Source organism: Arachis ipaensis, chromosome B1 (genome assembly GCF_059453495.1).
Source record: "Arachis ipaensis isolate K30076 ecotype BB chromosome B1, ASM5945349v1, whole genome shotgun sequence".
Classification (NCBI taxonomy): domain Eukaryota; kingdom Viridiplantae; phylum Streptophyta; class Magnoliopsida; order Fabales; family Fabaceae; genus Arachis; species Arachis ipaensis.
Window position 1 is genome coordinate 92,549,447 of NC_142436.1, and position 21,181 is coordinate 92,570,627.

The window sequence follows — 21,181 nt, forward strand, 5'->3', positions numbered from 1 at the left end:
TCAAGAGCAATATACTCTGGTGTTACATGCTAAAGCTTGGCTGGCCATTGGCCATGTCTAGTGTTTTGGACTGAAGCTTTCATTGAAAGCTTGGCTGGCTAGTTAGCCATGTCTAATTCCTGGACTGAAGCTTTAGACTAAGAATGCAAGATTCCTGGAATTCATGTTAAAAATTTTGGAATCCTTATTTTTTCTTTTTCATATAATTTTCGAAAAAATCCAAAAAAATTAGAAAATCATAAAAATCAAAAATATTTTTCTGTTTCTTGTTTAAGTCTTGAGTCTTGAGTCATATTATAAGTTTGGTGTCAATTGCATATGCATCTTGCATTTTTTTTCGAAAATATCATGCATTCATAGTGTTCTTCATGATCTTCAAGTTGTTCTTGGTAAGTCTTCTTGTTTGATCTTGATGATTTTTTGTTTTGTGTCTTTTCATGTTTATCATATGCATTCTTGAATTCTTAATGTCTAAGCATTAAAGAATTCTAAGTTTGGTGTCTTGCATGTTTTCTTTGCATTAAAAATTTTTCAAAATTATGTCTAAGATGTTCATCTTGACATTCATAGTGTTCTTGGTGTTCATCTTGACATTCATAGCATTCTTGCATGCATTCATTGTTTTGATCTAAAAATTTCATGCATTGCATCATTTTTCTTGTTTTTCCCCTGCATCATAAAAATTCAAAAATCAAAAAAATATCTTTCCCTTTTTCTCCCATCAAATTCGAAAATTTGGATTGACTTTTTCAAAAATTTTTAAAATCAAATTATTTCTCATGAGTCAAATCAAATTTTCAATTTCAAAATCTTATCTTTTTCAAAATCTTTTTCAAAAATCAAATCATTTTCAAAATTCTTAGTTATTTTCGAAAATTCCAAAAATATTTTTCAAAAATCTTTTTCTTATTTTTATACCAAATTTTCGAAAATAACATAATCAATTAATGTTTTGATTCAAAAATTTGATGTTTGTTACTTGCTTGTTAAGAAAGATTCAAACTTTAAGTTCTAGAATCATATCTTGTGATTTATTGTGAATCAAGTCATTAATTGAGATTTTAAAAATCAAATCTTTTTCAAAACTAATTTCTAAAATATCTTTTCTAACTTCCTAACCTCTTATCTTTTCAAAATTTGTTTCAACTAACTAACTAACTTTTTGTTTGTTTCTTAACTTTTTCAAAACTACCTAACTAACTCTCTCTCTCTAATTTTCGAAAATATCTTCCCTCTTTTTCAAAAATTTCTTTTTAATTAACTAATTATTTTTATTTTTATTTTTGATTTTAAAAATTTTCGAAAATTACTAACATTTTTCAAAAACCATTTTCGAAAATCACTAACTCTTTTTCAAAAATATTTTCGAAAATTCTCTCTCTCCCATCTTATTCTATTTATTCATTCATATCCTAACATCTCATCTCACATCTCTAGCCTCCTCACAGTTGTGTTTCTTCCATTATATTACATTCTTTGTCTCCCCCTCTTCGTCTACTCACACAGGGATCCCTATACTGTGGTATAAAGGATCTCTATTATTATTATTATTTTTCTGTGCCTTCTTCTTTGTCATATGAGCAGGAGCAAGGATAAGAACATTCTTGTGAAAGCAGATCCAGAACCTGAAAGGACTCTGAAGAGAAAATTAAGAGAAGCTAAAATACAACAATCCAGAGATAACCTTTCAGAAATTTTCGAACAGGAAGAGGAGATGGCAGCCGAAAATAATAATAATGTAAGGAAGATGCTTGGTGATTTTACTGCACCTAATTCCAATTTACATGGAAGAAGCATCTCCATTCCTGCCATTGGAGCAAACAACTTTGAGCTGAAACCTCAATTAGTTTCTCTGATGCAGCAGAACTGCAAGTTTCATGGACTTCCATCTGAAGATCCTTTTCAGTTCTTAACTGAATTCTTGCAGATATGTGATACTGTTAAGACTAATGGAGTAGATCCTGAAGTCTACAGGCTCATGCTTTTCCCTTTTGCTGTAAGAGACAGAGCTAGATTATGGTTGGATTCTCAACCCAAAGACAGCCTGAACTCTTGGGATAAACTGGTCACGGCTTTCTTAGCCAAGTACTTTCCTCCTCAAAAGCTGAGCAAGCTTAGAGCTGATGTTCAAACCTTCAGACAGAAAGAAGGTGAATCCCTCTATGAAGCTTGGGAAAGATACAAACAGTTGACCAAAAAGTGTCCTTCTGACATGCTTTCAGAATGGACCATCCTAGATATATTCTATGATGGTTTATTTGAGCTATCAAAGATGTCACTGGACACTTCTACAGGTGGATCCATTCACCTAAAGAAAACGCCTGCAGAAGCTCAAGAACTCATTGACATGGTTGCTAATAACCAGTTCATGTACACTTCTGAAAGGAATCCTGTGAACAATGGGACGCCTATAAAGAAGAGAGTTCTTGAAGTTGATACTCTGAATGCCATATTGGCTCAGAATAAAATATTGACTCAGCAAGTCAATATGATCTCTCAGAGTCTGCATGGAATGCAAGCTGCATCCAACAGTACTCAAGAGGCTTCTTATGAAGAAGAAGCTTATGATCCTGAGAACCCTGCAATAGCAGAGGTGAATTACTTAGGTGAACCTTATGGAAACACCTATAACTCATCATGGAGAAATCATCCAAATTTCTCATGGAAGGATCAAAAGCCTCAACAAGGCTTTAATAATGGTGGAAGAAACAGGTTTAACAATAATAAACCTTTTCCATCATTCACTCAGCAACAGACAGAGAACTCTGAACAAAATGCTTCTAATTTAGCAAATCTAGTCTCTGATCTATCTAAGGCCACTGTGAGTTTCATGAATGAAACCAGGTCTTCCATTAGAAATTTGGAAGCACAAGTGGGCCAGCTGAGTAAAAGGATCACTGAAATCCCTCCAAGTACTCTCCCAAGCAATACATAAGAGAATCCAAAAGGAGAGTGCAAGGCCATTGACATAGGCACCATGGCCGAACCTGTGAGGAGAGGAGAGGACGTGAATCCCAAGGAGGAAGACCTCCTGGGACGTCCAGTGGTCAATAAGGAGCTTCCCTCTGAGGAACCAAAGGACTCTGAGGCTCATCTAGAGACCATAGAGATTCCATTGAACCTCCTTATACCCTTCATGAGCTCTGATGAGTATTCCTCTTCTGAAGAGAATGAGGATGTTACTGAAGAGCAAACTGCCAAGTTTCTTGGTGCAATCATGAAGTTGAATGCCAAATTATTTGGCATTGATACTTGGGAAGTTGAACCTCCCTTGTTCATCAATGAACTAAGTGATCTAGATCAACTGACATTGCCTCAGAAGAGACAGGATCCTGGAAAGTTCATAATACCCTGTACCATAGGCACCATGATCTTTAAGGCTCTATGTGACCTTGGTTCAGGAATAAACCTCATGCCCCTCTCTGTAATAGAGAAACTGGGAATCTATGGGGTGCAAGCTGCTAAAATCTCACTAGAGATGGCAGACAGCTCAAGAAAACAGGCTTATGGACAAGTAGAAGATGTATTAGTAAAGGTTGAGGGCCTTTACATACCTACTGATTTCATAGTCCTGGATACTGAAAAGGAAGAGGATGAATCCATCATCCTAGGAAGACCTTTCCTAGCCACAGCAAGAGCTGTGATTGATGTGGACAGAGGAGAACTAGTCCTTCAATTGAATGAGGACAACCTTGTGTTTGCAACTCAAGGATATCTCTCTGCACCCATGGAGAGGAAGCATAAAAAGCTTCTCTCAAAGCAGAGTCAACCAGAGCCCCCACAGTCAAACTCTAAGTTTGGTGTTGGGAGGCCACAACCAAACTCTAAGTTTGGTGTTGAACTCCCATATCCAAACTCTAAGTTTGGTGTTGGAGAGTCTCAACAAAGCTCTGCACATCTGTGAGGCTCCATGAGAGCTCACTGTCAAGCTATTGACATTAAAGAAGCGCTTGTTGGGAGGCAACCCAATGTTTATCTAATTCTTATTTTTATTGTTTTTCATGTTTTCTTAAGTTCATGATCATGTGGAGTCACAAAATAAAAAAATTGAAAACGGAATCAAAAACAGCAGAAGAAAAATCACACCCTGGAGGAGCATCTGTCTGGCGTTCAGCGCCAGAACAGAGCATGGTTCTGGCGCTGAACGCCCAAAATGGGCAGCTTCTGGGCGCTGAATGCCAGAACAGGCATGGTTCTGGCGTTCAACGCCAGAAATGGCACACAAATGGGCGTTGAACGCCCAAAATGGCCACCAGCCTGGCGCTGAATGCCCAGAGTTGGGTACAAAGGCATTTTTACATGCCTAATGGGTGCAGGGATGTAAATCCTTGAACACCTCAGGATCTGTGAACCCCACAGGATCCCCACCTACCTCCACTCACTTCTTCTCACCACTCTCTTTCACACAACCCCATAAACACTCTTCCCAAAAAACCCTTCACCAATCACCTCAAACTCTCTTCCCCATCACCTCTTCACCACTCACATCCATCCACTCTTCCCCATAAACCTACCTCATAAACTCCACCTACCTTCAAAATTCAAAACCAATTTCCCACCCAAACCCACCCATATGGCCGAAACCTAACCCCCCCTCCCTTCCCTATATAAAGCCCTCCATTCTTCCTCAAATTCACACAACACACCCCTCTACACCCCTCTTGGCCGAAACCACATCTCCCTCTCCCTCTCCATATTTCTTCTTCTTCTTCTTCTATTCTTTTGTTTATTGCTCAAGGGCGAGCAATATTCTATGTTTGGTGTGGTAAAAGCATAAGCTTTTTGTTTTTCCATTACCATTGATGGCACCTAAGACCGGAGAATCCTCTAGAAAGGGGAAAGGGAAGACAAACGCTTCCACATCCGAATCATGGGAGATGGAAAGGTTCATCTCCAAAGCCCATCAAGACCACTTCTATGATGTTGTGGCCAAGAAGAAGGTGATCCCTGAGGTCCATTTTAAACTCAAAAGAAATGAGTATCCGGAGATCCGACATGAAATTCAAAGAAGAGGTTGGGAAGTTCTAACAAATCCCATCCAACAAGTCGGCATCCTAATGGTTCAAGAGTTCTATGCCAATGCATGGATCACCAAAAACCATGATCAAAGTAAGAACCCGGATCCAAAGAACTATGTTACAATGGTTCGGGGGAAATACTTAGATTTTAGTCCGGAAAATGTGAGGTTGGCGTTCAACTTGCCAAACATGGAAGAGAACGCACGCCCCTACACAAGGAGAGTCAACTTTGATCAAAGGTTGGACCAAGTCCTTATGGACATATGTGTAGAAGGAGCTCAATGGAAGGTTGACTCCAAAGGCAAGCCGGTTCAACTAAGAAGATTAGACCTCAAGCCTATAGCTAGAGGATGGTTGGAGTTCATTCAATGCTCAATCATTCCCACTAGCAACCGGTCTGAAGTTACTATAGACCGGGCCATCATGATCCATAGCATCATGATTGGAGAAGAGGTGGAAGTTCATGAGATTATATCTCAAGAACTCTACAAGGTGGCTGACAAGTCCTCCACTATGGCAAGGTTAGCCTTCCCTCACCTCATTTGCCACCTATGCAATTCAGCTGGGATTAACATAGAGGGAGATATCCTCATTAAAGAGGACAAGCCCATCACTAAGAAAAAGATGGAGCAAGCAAGAGAGCCCAGTCATGGAGCTCAAGAGGCGTATGAAGCTCATCACCATGAGATTCCGGAAATGCCTCAAATGCACTTTCCTCCACAAAACTATTGGGAGCAAATCAACACCTCCCTAGGAGAATTGAGTTCTAATATGGGACAACTAAGGGTGGAACATCAAGAGCACTCCATCATGCTTCATGAAATAAGAGAAGATCAAAAAGTAATGAGGGAGGAGCAACAAAGACAAGGAAGAGACATAGAAGAGCTCAAGGACATCATTGGTTCCTCAAGAAGGAAACGCCACCATCACTAAGGTGGATTCATTCCTTGTTCTTGTTTCTTCTGTTTTTCGTTTCTATGTTATGTGCTTATCTGTGTTTGTGTCTTCACTACATGATCATTAGTAGTTAGTAACTTTGTCTTAAAGTTATAAATGTCCTATGAATCCATCACCTCTCTTAAATGAAAAATATTTTAAATCAAAAGAACAAGAAGTACATGAGTTTTGAATTTATCCTTGAACTTAGCTTAATCATATTGATGTGGTGACAATGCTTCTTGTTTTCTGAATGTATGCTTGAACAGTGCATATGTCTTTTGAAGTTGTTGTTTAAGAATGTTAAATATGTTGGCTCTTGAAAGAATGATGACTAGGAGACACGTTATTTGATAATCTGAAAAATCATAAAAATGATTCTTGAAGCAAGAAAAAGCAGCAAAGAACAAAGCTTGCAGAGAAAAAAAAATATAAAAAAAAATAGGCGAAAAAAAAAATAGAAAGAAAAAGAAAAAGCAAGCAGAAAAATCCAATAACCCTTTAAAACCAAAAGGCAAGGGCAAATAAAAAGGATCCCAAGGCTTTGAGCATCAGTGGATAGGAGGACCTAAAGGAATAAAATCCTGGTCTAAGCGGCTAAGCCAAGCTGTTCCTAACCATGTGCTTGTGGCGTGTAGGTGTCAAGTGAAAACTTGAGACTGAGCGGTTAAAGTCAAGGTCCAAAGCAAAAGAAGAGTGTGCTTAAGAACCCTGGACACCTCTAATTGGGGTCTTTAGCAAAGCTGAGTCACAATCTGAAAAGGTTCACCCAATTATGTGTCTGTGGCATTTATGTATCCGGTGGTAATACTGGAAAACAAAGTGCTTAGGGCCACGGCCAAGACTCATAAAGAAGCTGTGTTCAAGAATCATCATACTGAACTAGGAGAGTCAATGACACTATTCAAAATCTGAAGTTCCTATAGATGCCAATCATTCTGAACCTCAATGGATAAAGTGAGATGCCAAAACTATTCAAGAGGCAAAAAGCTATAAGTCCCACTCATATGATTGAAGCTTTGTTTCATTGATAGTTTGGAATTTATAGTATATTCTCTTCTTTTTATCCTATTTGATTTTCAGTTGCTTGGGGACAAGCAACAATTTAAGTTTGGTGTTGTGATGAGCGGATAATTTATACGCTTTTTGGCATTGTTTTTAGTATGTTTTTAGTAGGATCTAGTTACTTTTAGGGATGTTTTCATTAGTTTTTATGTTAAATTCACATTTATGGACTTTACTATGAGTTTGTGTGTTTTTCTGTGATTTCAGGTATTTTCTGGCTGAAATTGAGGGACTTGAGCAAAAATCAGATTCAGAGGTTGAAGAAGGACTGCTGATGCTGTTGAAATCTGACCTCCCTGCACTCAAAGTGGATTTTCTGGAGCTACAGAACTCGAAATGGCGTGCTTCCAATTGCGTTGGAAAGTAGATATTCAGGGCTTTCCAGCAGTATATAATAGTCCATACTTTGGCTAAGAATAGACGACGTAAACTGGCGTTCAACGCCAGCTTTCTACCCAAATCTGGCGTCCAGCGCCAGAAAAGGAGCCAAAACCAGAGTTGAACGCCCAAACTGGCACAAAAGTTGGCGTTCAACTCCACAAATGGCCTCTGCACGTGCAACACTCAAGCTCAGCCCAAACACACACCAAGTGGGCCCAGGAAGTGGATTTATGCATCAATTACTTACTCATGTAAACCCTAGTAGCTAGTTTATTATAAATAGGACCTTTTACTATTGTATTAGGCATCTTTGGTCTCAGTTTTAATCCATTGTTCATCTTAGGAGACTATTGATCATGTTTTAGGGGGCTGGCCATCTCGGCCATGCCTGAACCTTCACTTATGTATTTTCATACGGTAGAGTTTCTACACTCCATAGATTAAGGTGTGGAGCTCTGCTGTTCCTCAAAGATTAATGCAAAGTACTACTGTTTTCTATTCAATTCATCTTATTTTGCTTCTAAGATATCCATTCGCACCCAAGAACGTGATGAAGGTGATGATTATGTGTGACGCTCATCATCCTTCTCCCCTATGAACGCGTGCCTGACAAACACTTCCGTTCTACATGAAATAAGCTAGAATGAATATCTCTTAGATCTCTTAACCGGAATCTTCGTGGCGTAAGCTAGAATGATGGCGGCATTCAAGAGAATCCGGAAAGTCTAAACCTTGTCTGTGGTATTCCGAGTAGGATTCAATGATTGAATGACTGTGACGAGCTCCTAACTCGCGATTGCAGGGCGTTAGTGACAGACGCAAAAGGATAGTAAATCCTATTCCAGCATGATCGAGAACCGACAGATGAATAGTCGTGCCGTGACAGGGTCCGTGAGCATATTATTCACTGAGAGGATAAGATGAAGCCATTGGCAAGGGTGATGCCTCCAGACGATTAGCCGTGCCGTGACAGGGCATTGGATCATTTTCCCAAGAGATGACCGAAAGTAGCCATTGACAGTGGTGATGTATCACATAAAGCCAGCCATGGAAAGGAGTAAGACTGATTGGATGAAGATAGCAGGAAAGCAGAGGTTTAGAGGAACGAAAAGCATCTCCATTCGCTTATCTGAAATTCCTACCAATGATTTACATAAGTACCTCTATCCCTATTCTATTATTTATTATTCGAAAACATCATTATCAATTTATATCTGCCTAACTGAGATTTGCAAGGTGACCATAGCTTGCTTCATACCAACAATCTCCGTGGGATTCGACCCTTACTCACGTAAGGTATTACTTGGACGACCCAGTGCACTTGCTGGTTAGTTGTATCGAAGTTATGAACCATGGTATTGGCACCATGTTCTTGGCGCCATTGCCAGGGAAGGAAAGAGCCATGAACTTTACATAATTAAAGTGTAATTACGATTACGCGTACCAAGTTGCTCACGTTGCCAGGGATTGTTCGAGCCTGGACATCACAATTTCGTGCACCAATGCGCGATCTGCATAATCTGCAGGATTCGCTGGGGGTGATTTTGGACCCTCTTTTGACCCAGTTCTCGGCCCAGAACAGTAGACTAGAGCCAGAGAACATGCAGAAACCAACGATAACATTCATTCTACACAGTTTTAGTTTTTAGATCTAGTTTTACTCCTCCCCTAGGTTTTTCTCGGTAGACATTGATAGTTCTTAGGATTTTTAGTTTTTCTAGCTTTTTGCATTGGGATATTGAGAAGAGTTATTACCTCATCAAGACTTCGTCATTCTAGTTCATTTTCTTTACTTGGCTTACTCTTCCATGTTCTTTGCTTTGTTTAATTTTGCCATTGGAATATTTTTTAGGATTATTTAATACAAGGATCATTTTTATTTTTAATTGACTATTCTAATTTTTATTTACAATGTCTTTAATTCCTTTTCATATGCTATGAATTTTACCTTTACAATGAGTGTGTAGTTCCCTAACTTGATGGGGAGTTGATTGAAAGGAACCCTTGAGTTGGAAGGTTCAAGAGAAAGATTGTAATTGGGTTATTGTTAGTTTGCTCTCTAATTCCTGACACCAATCCTCCCAAGAGTGGATTGGGACTTGTGGATAGAACAGTATTCCAACTTGTTTTACCTTCCCTTACCTAGTAAAGGATAACTAAACGAAATAACTCCCAATTGTTAATTAATCTTAAGAGTGTTCCATCAAGAATAGGACTTCCATGTAATCAACTCCCAGTCAAGGCTTTTATTTACATTATTCAATTTCATCAAACCTTTTCGAAAATATCTGATTAATATAATAGCACCCTTTCCTGCAACTCGTTAGGAGACTACCTGGGATTCATACTCCCAGTATTTTAAATTTCAATTTTCTGTGACACCTTTCTAAATTGAGCGGTGGATTTCTGGCGAGTTAAGAACTATACTTGCAACGCATATATTCTAATAATTTTTAATTCACCAATTTCTGCCAGCATCACATGCCTACGCATAGGTGACGCGTGCGCTTGGGCTTGAATCCTCCAAATGCGCATTTCTTCATGAATTCTCCACTTTGCATGCTTTTCTCTTTAGTTCCTCCATCCAATACTTGCCTTATGTTGAAATCACTCAACAAACATATCAAGGCATCCAATGGAATTAAGGTGAATTAAATTTAGCTATTTTAAGGTCTAAAAAGTATGTTTTCACACTTAAGGACAAATTTATGGAGAATTACAAAACTATGCTATTTCATTGAATAAATGTGAGATAAGTTGGTAAAATCCCCAAATTAAGCACAAGATAAATCACAAAATTAGAGTTTATCACCACTTCTGCAACAAACAGCTGGACTCACTTCTTCAGAGGTATAGAGTTCGTCATAAAGTGGCAACCCCTTATCACACTCAGACAAGTGGACAGGTTGAGGTCTCTATCAGAGAACTCAAGAGGATTATGGAAAAGACTGTTAGTACTTCAAGGAAGGACTGGGCTAGGAAGCTTGATGATGCTCTCTAGGCATACCAGATAGCATTCAAGACTCATATGGGTATGTCCCCATGTCAGTTGGTCTATGTTAAAGCCTGTCACTTGCTAGTGGAATTGGAGCACAGAGCATACTGGGCAACAAAGTTCCTAAACTTTGATGCCAAAGCTGTAGGAGAAAAGAGGCTCCTTCAACTGAATGAGCTTGATGAATTCCGAAAGTCAACTTATGAGAATGCCAAGCTCTATAAAGAGAAGACAAAGTTTTGGTATGACAAGAAAATAGGCACTAGAGCATTTGAGCCAAGCCAAAAAGTCTTATTGTTTAACTCAAGGCTCAAGCTCTTTCCCAGAAAGCTGAAGTCCCGGTGGTCAGGACCGTCTGTGGTCACCAGAGTGTCGCCATATGGTCATGTGGAGCTCTAAGAAGAGATCTCAGATAGGAGGTTCACTGTCAATGGCCAAAGGCTGAAGCACTATCTTAGAAGCGAGGTTGATCATTAGAGGCTCATCTGCTGACTTAGCAGAGCTGATCGTCAACCTAGTGACGTTAAAGAAGCCCTTGTTAGGAGACAACCCAACCATCTGTATCCTTAGATTTCACATTTATTTTGATTTTGATTTTATTTATTTTGTTCTAGCATTCTATAGTTTTCCTTCCTTTTATGTCTATTTTAGTCATGCAAAGTGTTAAAAACAGGAACACGAGGAATCAGGAGGGAGAATAGCACACCTTGGGGAGAATCACATTCGGGTGCCCCGCGCTAAACGCAGGACCCAGGTGTTTGTTGCAAGGGGCATAAAATTTGAGGCAAGCTCTCTGGAGGCATGGCACTGGATGCCCCGACTTGGCATTTAGTGCTGTAGTGCACGTAAATCAAGGTAGAACCCCTATGGAAGTGGCACTAAACGCTAGGCTCGGTGTTTAGCACCGTGGCGCATGTAATCCAAGAGTTGGCCACTCTCTCAGTGGTGCTAAATGCTAGTATCAATGTTTAGTGCCAAAAGTGTTAAACAATTAGAATTACTCTCTATCTCAGTGGCACTAAACGCCAGTTGCGGTGTTTAGCGCCAGGTATTCATCCTCGAAAACAAAAAAGAAAAAATGCCAAAAAAATTTTAAAAAAATTAAAAATAAAAAAAGTAAAAATAAAACTTTCAAAAACACATTATCGATGCTAAATACCGGGACTGATGTTTAGCGCCAGTAGCGCCTCAGTGTCCTACTCGAAGGGGGTGTTTAAATTTTGAAAAAGGATTTAGCGTGGGTGAGGGAGGAAAAGTGTCGGTAAAGATTTTCATAAAAATATCGCGTTACGAGTATAGTTCTAAACCAACAAATTATCCTCGGTCAACGTTTAAATTGTTTGTCACTTAAGCAAACCCAATAAAATTAACCGAAGTATTTAAGCAAACCCAATATGGTGTTTATTGATTTGGAAAAAACGTATGATAGGGTACCAAGGGAGGTCTTATGGAAGGTTTTAGAAAAGAGGAGAGTAAGGATCACATATATTCGGGCAATTAAAGACATGTATGATGGGGCCACAACTAGTGTGAAGACTCAAGGTGGTGTGACAGAGGAATTTCCTATTGGTATAGGATTACACCAGGGATCATCCTTAAGTCCATACCTTTTCACATTAGTCTTGGAAGTACTCACAGAACACATCCAAGAGCCTGTGCCATGGTGCATGCTTTTTGCCGATGATATCATCCTTATGGGAGAGTCAAGGGAAGACCTAAATAAGAAGTTGGAGTTATAGAGAGAAGCTCTCGAAGTGTATGGTCTGCGCATAAGCCGTAGCAACACGGAATATATGGAATGTAAGTTCAGTCTGAGAAGGGAAAACCCCAATATAGAAGTGAAGATTGGAGAAAATATCCTACGAAAAGTTAAAAGTTTTAAGTATCTTGGTTGCATCATACAGGATAATAGAGAGATTGAACAGGATGTAAATCATAGGATCCATGCAGGTTGGTCAAAATGGCAGAGTGCATCTGGTTTTATATGCGACCAAAAAGTGCCTTTAAAACTTAAAGGTAAATTCTATCACACCGCTATAAGACTGGCTATGCTGTATGGTACGGAGTGTTGGGCGGCTAAAGGGGAGCACGAACATAAGCTGAGTGTGGCAGAGATGAAGATGTTGAGATGGATGAGTGGTCATACGCGATTGGATAAAATAAGGAATGAAGATATAAGGGAGAGATTTGGAGTAGCACCCATTGTGGAAAAGATGGTTGAATCGCGTCTCAGGTGGTTTGGACATGTGAGAAGAAGACCGATAGAACATCCAGTCAGGAGGGTGGATGAGATGGAAGATGGACAAAGGGCGAAAGGCAGAGGAAGACCTAAGAAGACCATCCATGAGGTGGTCAAACGAGATCTACATGTAAACGGTCTCTCTGTAGACATGATACATGACAGAGCATAATGGCGTCGTTTGATTCATGTAGCCGACCCCACTTAGTGGGACAAGGCTTTGTTGTTGTTGTTGTTGTTGTATTTAAACCTCGGGTCGTCTCTCAAGGAATTGCAGGAAAGTGTATTTATTATTGGTTATGGGAAAGTATCTTTTTGTGTTTTTGAAATAAGGAACAAGAAAGTAAAAATGGCAAGAAAATAAAGTAATAACTACGAAAGCTCTTAACATGAAGGCAATAAGGTGAAAGAAATAACAAGTAGAATTGAAGAACAAAGGTACTAGAACAATAAATTGCAAGGAATTGTAAACAAAAATAGAAATTAAATCTAAATCTAAGAAGAAATTAAAGTAGAAACCCTAAAACCAAGAGAGAGGAGAGAGTCTCTCTCTCTAGAAACCTACATCTAAAACCTAAAATTGTGTATGAATGAGAAGTGATTGAATTTCCCCTTCTAGCTCCATTCTGCAGCCTCTAATCTTCACTTTCAGGCTTGAAACTGGGCCAAACGTAGCCCAGAAATCTCCCCCAGCGTCTTCTATTTAATGCAGCAGGTGACGCTCTGTCACGCGTACATGTCAGCCAGGCGTACGCGTCGCTGGTCTTTTTCACTAGCCACGCGTTGGCGTCAGCCACGTGTGCGCGTCGTGCGTCTACTGCACCAGTCACGCGTACGCGTCGTCCATGCGTGCACGTCGCTACCAGATTCTATAATAATTCATTTGTTGTGTTCCTTCTACTTTTGCTTGCTCCTTTTCCATCCTCTAAGCTATTCCTATCCTATGAACCCTGAAACACTTAACACACGTATCACGGCATCAAATGGTAATAAGAGAAGATTAAGATTAGCGAATTTTAGGCCAAAGAAGCATGTTTTCAATCATAGCACAAAATTTGGATGGAAAATGTAAAACATGTGAATTATATGAATAAGTGTGAGAATAATAGATAAAATCCATTCAATTCAAGACAAAATAAACCATAAAATAGTGGTTTATCAATCTCTCCACACTTAAACATTAGCATGTCCTCATACTAAGCTCAAGAGAAGCTATAAAGGAGGTGAAGAGGAATGGTAGAATTTATGAAATGCAACCTATCTATGTGAATGTAACTAAATGCAAAATGCTTCTACCTACTTGGTTAAAAGTAAATAAATCTTCCAAAACAAATATGAACTGGTTTCCACTAATTCAAATCATAAAATGAAGTACATGTAGACTTGCAAGAAGAAAGCTCGTGAAAGCTGGGAACAAAGAATCGAGCATCGAACCCTCATCGGAAGTGTATATAGTCTAATCACTCAAGTGTTTAAGGTTTGATTCTCTCAATTCTCTACTAACCTTGCTTTCTAAGGCTTGTTCTTCTTCTACCAATCAACAAAAAATTTAATGCACAAATACACATATCAAGAGGTCTTTTAAGGGTTGTAATGGGATTAGGGTCAAGGTAGGATTGTATTTGGTCAAGTGAACTAAAATCTAAATCCTTAATTAACCTAAACTTCTCACCTAACTTAAGACAATCCATGTAATCAGAATATAAAATCTAACCACCCATTAACTATGTTTTGCCACATATTCATCCGTCCGATTTTGAGTACAGTTTACATACGCATTGCTATCATCATTTACTTTGAGACATTTTGTCCCCTTTTTATTGCTTGCTATTTTTCTTTTCTTTTTCTCCTTTTTTTTCATTTTTCTTTTCTTTTTTTTTCTTATTTTTCTCAATGCATGTAATTAAGGTCTTGAATGCATGAATATTTCCTCAACAATCTTTTCACATTTTCACAAAAAAAGTCTAACATACTCAATTTCCAAACCAAATATTTCCAAACCCAACTTCCCCACACTTAAATCATGAACACTTTGACTAGTGTAAGCTAACCAAGGATTCAAATTAAGGACATTATTGTTTTTTGCTTAGAGTTAATGATGTGCTAAAATAAAGAATAAATGAGGTGAAAAAGGCTCAACATTGGTTTACAAAGGATAATGAAATGGTAAGGCCATATGGGTATGTGAGCTATAGTAAAACAAGGGCCTCAATCATATAAGTGCATGCATACATCAAACAATAGAAATATAGAATGAAGCAAGACCAATATCACAATTTTAGAGAGAACAACACACACCAAAACAAAGTATTGGTTGATCAAATGCAACCAATTAAATAGGTTCAAAATCTCACTGGTTTTATGTGTTCTAGCTATAAACCATGTTCCAAAATAAAATTCTTGAAGCAAGTTCAACAAAAATTTTAATTCAAATTAGTAAAAAGCTATAAAATAGTTTCTTGGAAAGAAAATCATTACTTCAACCAAGTAGTACATACATGCAAACAATTAACTATGCATGCAATCTATTATGCAATGCAACAACTAACTATAAAGAAAACTAAGAATTGGTGTTCAAAAGAAGGTAAATAACCCATAGAAGTCGGTATCGACCTCCCCACACTTAAAGATTGCACCGTCCTCGGTGCATGCAAAGATGTGCAAGTGGAGGGGTTGCTACAACTGATGAGTTTCTTGAATGGATTGTGCGGATGGACTTGCCTGTTGTCCCTTTTAGAACCTTTTCCTTTCCGTTCTTGGTGTCTAGCTTGAAAGAAGAGAAAAAGGAAGAAAAATAACCCACAAACAAAGAAATGAAAACAAATAAAATATGGGTGTGCTAATGCCAAGTAATAATGAGGTTCTCAACTACATGGTAACTACAACATGTGAGTGAGAGAATAATAGAAGCGAAGGGCATTTCAAGTAAATAGCAGACAAGTCAAGAAGCACCCAAAATATGCAAGAAATAGTCAACAATTAAGTAAGAAAATTCAACACCGCTGGAAAAATAGCAAATTTAGAAAAAGACATAAAAACAAGTACAAAATTAAAATGCAATGAATAAAAGTATGCAAATGCAATAAATGAAAGAGAATAAAAGAGAATAAGGATGAGAAGTTAAAGAAATGAAGAAGAAGAAAGTAAGAAGGGATGAAGAAAAGGAAAAAGAAAGGAAAGAGGAAAGAATAAGAAAGCAGAAAAGAAAGAGGAAGAATGGAAAACAGGACGCGACGCGTAAGCGTCGCCCACGTGCACGCGTGGGTAGCAGATTGAGGAGGTGACGTGTACGCGTCAGTCACCCGTACGCGTAGGTGTCAATTGTGCTCCTCGCCCAATGCTCACATAGTGGCAGCGCAACTCTCTGTTTGTAGAACTGGACAATCAAAATTTTGAGTCGACGCGCACGCGTCATCGACGCCTACGCGTGGATGGTAAAAATCGCAAATGACGCGAGCGCGTCAGTGATGCGCACGCGTGGATTGGGTTGTGCGCTTGGCACCCCACTAGCATGGCCTTGGCATAACTCTCTGTTCAGGCTGTGTGCTCGCATCGTCCCAGCACCATTTTTGCATGGTCCATTTTATGGGGTTCCACGTGTCCGCGTCTACTATGCGCACGCGTGGTATTTTTTTTATAGCAACGCCAGAAATTATTAAACAACTAAACCATAAATTAAACTCAATAAACATAACTAAAAATGGAATTTTAACTTATTACTAATATAAATAAAAGGGAAATTAGAAAGAATTTACCATGGTGTGGTGTCTCCCACCTAGCACTTTTAGTTAAAGTCCTTAAGTCGGACATTTGGTGAGCTCCTTGTCATGGTGGCTTGTGCTTGAACTCATCTTGAAACTTCCACCAACGCTTGGACTTCCAGTAAGCTCCAACATTTCCAAGTGAATTCACCAATCCTTGATGAAGTTCTTCACAAGCTTTGAGCTCCCAAATTTGATCCTATTATATGTCGGGATCCCAAATCTTGTTTCTACACTCGTTTTTAAGTTGATCATCATTGTTCCAACCGGGTGGCATGCAATCCAAATTCGCAATGAAGTACCAAACTCTTCTTTTAGATCCAACCAATTGACTACTCGTCCAACCCTTGTATCTAGCTCTTGAAATCTCAACCTTGATGAGCCTTGATTTGCAACTCCAACCACTAAACATCCTTCTCTTACGCTTTATTCCACAAAGCCTCCTAAGTTGGCCATCTGTTTCAAGAATACCATATTCAAGTGGGACAGTAAAGCTAATTGAGACAAGTTTTACCCATTCAAATGAAGGAGTAGACGGCAACCTAGGTAGAGAAGTCTCCAACGATCTTGACACAGTATATTCAACTCTCGTCCAACCTTTCCGAAGGACTTCCACCTTTTGAAAAGATTCTTCACTTTCAAGCTATTCTTCACCGAATTCATCCAATTCTTCTCCGTTACTCAAATCATAAATATGAGGTTGAGAAGAATCTACCTCAATGTTGGTTTCCATTTTATCAGGAGAAGGTTCTTCAAACTCAAGGGGTTCACTTGCGGATGCAAATTCATTACTAAGATGGCTTGATTCAAGATCATCATCACCCAGGGAACGTGCCTCTTGATCTATCCCGTCTAATTCTTCATAGGGAATATGCCTTGGAGGTTGTGCACTATCCTCTTCAACATCAATTTCAAGCTTCTTGGAGGAATACTCTACAACTCTAGATTCCCATGGAAGTTCAGCATCTCCTAAGTTTTCAACCACTTCTTCCTCTGCAACAATTACAGCTTCCTCCAATTGTTCCGATACAAAGTCACATTCCTCACTTTCCACCGGAGTTCCTAATCTCTACTTCATGCTACATTCTTCATTAGATTCTCCATATGTAGTCATGGGGGTACTTTGAGTGTTGAAATTCAGTGAGGCTAGATTATCTGTTGGGAGGAAGTGTTCGTGATATGTAGGTGGTTCATCTTGATAAGGATGTGGCGGTTCAACACTCTTCATCTTTTCCACTTGTTGCACAACACACTCCAGTCCCTTGTTCTCAAGTTGATATTTGTTAGCCATGAGAGCTTCGTGTGCTTTTTGGCTTTCCTCTTGCTCCATTTGATAGATGGTTGCTTGAAATCGATCAATTACTTCCTTAAAATGATCCTGTGGCTCTTGTTCCACTTGGCTAACATAATTAGGATCATATTGTGGTTGAAAGCTCGCATACATTGAAGGTGGTGTATATTGAGGTGGTGGTTCTTGGGAGTAATTGGGTTGGAATTACGGTGGCTCTATGTATGGTTCATATGGTGGTTGGTGGTGCGCTTTTATGCAAAACCCACACTATTTCGTACAACAGCAGCCGTACCAGCAAGTGCACTAGGTTGTCCATGTAATACCTAAGTAAGTCAGGGTTGATCCCACGAGGATTATGGCTTGAAGCAAGCTTATGGTTGTCTTACAAGTCTTAGTCAGATGGAGTCAGAAGGTTTTTGTGGTATAATTAGCTATTAAGAAGTTACCTATTAGAAATTATATGAATGGAATAGAGTTGGGAGTCGGAGTTGTTTTGTCTTTCTGAAGTAACTCTGGTACTATCATCTTCTTTGCTTGTGAATAATCTTCTTCTATGGCAGGCTGTAAGTGATCAAAGCCACGCCAATGACCTTTGATCTCCTCTGCTATGGAATGAACGCCAGGGCCCTTGGTATTCAATCTAATGGAGGATGAAGTGCATAGCAATCCATTCTCTTGGCGATCCTACTTAAAACTCCACAGACAAGGTAGAATCTTTCGGATAAGAAAAGGTTGCTTCTTGGATCTAGCCTATACCACGGAGACCTTAATCTCCCCAGAGATCGGTTGAACTGATGTCTCGAGAAGTCTCCAACGAAATCGTGGATTAACTATCTGAGAGATGTAAATCCATAGCTATTAATTCGTGCTTTCCGGCCAAGTATTCACAAGAACGTAAGTAGACGAAGGTGTTTGTCAGGCACGTTCGTCTTAATGTGAGGAGTAGAGCCAATTTGTCAGATCGTTCTATTCATCACGATGAAGATTGGGATATACATCTTAGAGATAGATCAGAAACGGATCGAAGAAGAAGAAATAGTACTTTAATTAATTCATAAGATTCAGCAGGGCTCCTCCCCTCAACCTAGGAGGTTTAGAAACTCATACTGAAAATAAAAACAATGGTGGAAATGAAAAAATGGCAGACCTCCCTCTGCAAGAGGTGCCTAAGGTTCTGAAACCTCTAAGTCTTTTAGTGGTTATGAATTACATGAACATAATCCCTTTAAATACTAAACAGATGACTAGTAAGGATAAAACAGTCTATTTAGTGCTAAATTCCACTACTGAGGCCCACTTGGGGAGTATTTGGGCTGAGCTTTAATGAGATCCACATGCTATGAGGTCTCTAGGACATGGAATGCCAGCTAGGGGGTCCACTCTAGGCCTTTAGACGTTGGGCTCTGCTCTTTGGGCGCTGGATGTCTGGAAAGGGGCAGGAAGCTGGCCTTAAACGCCAGTTTTGGGCCTTCTAATCCGACGCAAAGTATGGACTATTATATATTGCGGGAAGGATATGGAAATCAGCTTTCCATAGCCATTTAGAGCGCTCCATTTGAACGTCTGTAGCTCCAGAAAAGCTCTTCCAAATGCAGGCAGGTCAGGTCTGGACAGCATCTGTAGTGCTTTCTTTGTCTCTAAATCAGACTTCTGCTTCAGCTCCTCAATTTTAGCCAGAAATTACCTAAAATTGCCCAAAAACAAAAACTCATAGTAGAATCCAAAAATGTGATTTTAACACTAAAACCTATAAAAACTTATGAAAACTAAATAAAAACTACTAAAAACTATATGAAAATGATGACAAAAAGTGTATAAAATATCCGCTCATCACAACACCAAACTTAAACTGTTGCTTGTCCCCAAGCAACTAAAAACACAGTACCATAAAAAAAATTAAGATACAATAAATTTCTAAGTTTCAAATGAAGCTTAGTTAAAAATCAGATGAGCGGGACATAGTAGCTTTTTGCTTCTGAATAGTTTTGGCATCTCACAATCCATTAAAACTCCGAGATGTTAGCATCCTTAGGAACTTAGAGTCCAGATGATATTATTGACATTCCAAGTTAAGCTTATTTTGATTCTTGAACACAGCTTTCTGAATCTTGGCCGTGACCCTAAGCACTCTGTTTTCCAGTATTACCACCGAATACATTCATGCCACAGACACTTTAACTGGGTGAACCTTTTCAGATTGTGACTCATCTTTGCTAGAGTCCCCAGATAGAGGTGTCCAGAGTTCTTAAGCACACTCTTTTTGCTTTGGACCACGACTTTAACCGCTCAGTCTCAAGCTTTTCACTTGACACCTTCGCCACAAGCACATGGTTAGGGACAGCTTAGTTTAGCCGCTTAGGCCAGGATTTTATTCCTTTGGGCCCTCCTATCCACTGATGCTCAAAGCCTTGGGTCATTTTACCCTTGCCTTTTGGTTTAAAGGATTACTGGCTTTTTCAATCTGCCCTCCTTTTTCTATATTTTTGGGCAGTAATGGATTTTTCTTCTTTTTATTTTTTTCTTTTTCTTTTCACCATTTTTTTTTCTTTTGCAACATGCTTTTTCTTTTTGCTGCTTTTTCTTGCTTCAATAATGAATTTTCAGATATTTCAAATTATCAATAATATTTTTCCTTTTTTCTTATTCTTTCAAGAGCCAACATTCAAAAATTTCAACTTCAAGAGCCAACATTCATAAATTTCAACTTCAAATATGCACTATTTATTTCATACATTCAGAAAAAAAAGCAAATGACACCACATCAAAATAATTAAACTAATCTTATTTTAAACTAGAAATTCATGCATCTCTCAATTCTTTTCAGATAAATTTTTTTTTTAAGCAGAGTGAGAGATATATGGAACATTTTACAATTTTTTAAGACATCAATGCAAATGACCATGCAACTAGGACAAGAAAATAGATAAACAGACAGAAAATAGAAAAATAACAGGAAAGGAGTAAAAGAGAATGAATCCACCTGAATGATGGTGGCCAGTGCTCCTCCTTGAGGATCCCATATAGTGCTTGATCTCTTCTATGTCACTCCTTTGTCTTTGTTGAGGTGGCTGCACAAGCTCTTGTGCATGCTTCCTAGTTTGCTCCATCCTCTTCTTCTATACTTAAGAGTGGTATAAGTCACAAAGCAAAGCTTTGGCAACACCAAACTTAAGAGTTTTGCTCGTTCTCGAGCAAATATGATCAATGGGGAAGAAGGTGGGGTAGGTGGAGCTTCTGTATGACCTCTTGGTCCTAAGAGGCTAGGAAATTCTAGATTTTCTGCTTCTCTACATTGGCATTTGAATGCCCAGGGGCTGCTCCCTCGTTGGGGTTCAACTTTAACACTCCACTTGGAGTGTTATGTTTTCACTGCTGTGAAATCTGTCTCTTGACTATTGCACATGATCATGACTCTGACAACTGAAAAAAAAAAAACAAAAAGAAAATAAATGGTTGAGTAAAGTTGGGTTGCCTCCCAACAAGCGCTCTTTTAAA

The 21,181-nt window shown here is 38.9% G+C and overlaps 1 protein-coding gene and 1 non-coding gene across 2 annotated transcripts in view; both read right to left on the reverse strand.

The window, feature by feature from the left end:
• The window catches only part of LOC148577476 (uncharacterized), a 38,824-nt gene that overhangs the window by 7,967 nt on the left and 9,676 nt on the right, over positions 1–21,181 (reverse strand). The gene's annotated exons all lie outside the window — the stretch shown is intronic.
• On the reverse strand, positions 2,111–2,218 carry LOC148577477 (small nucleolar RNA R71). Its single transcript, XR_015903276.1, has one exon. It is a non-coding gene; the product is annotated as a small nucleolar RNA R71 (small nucleolar RNA).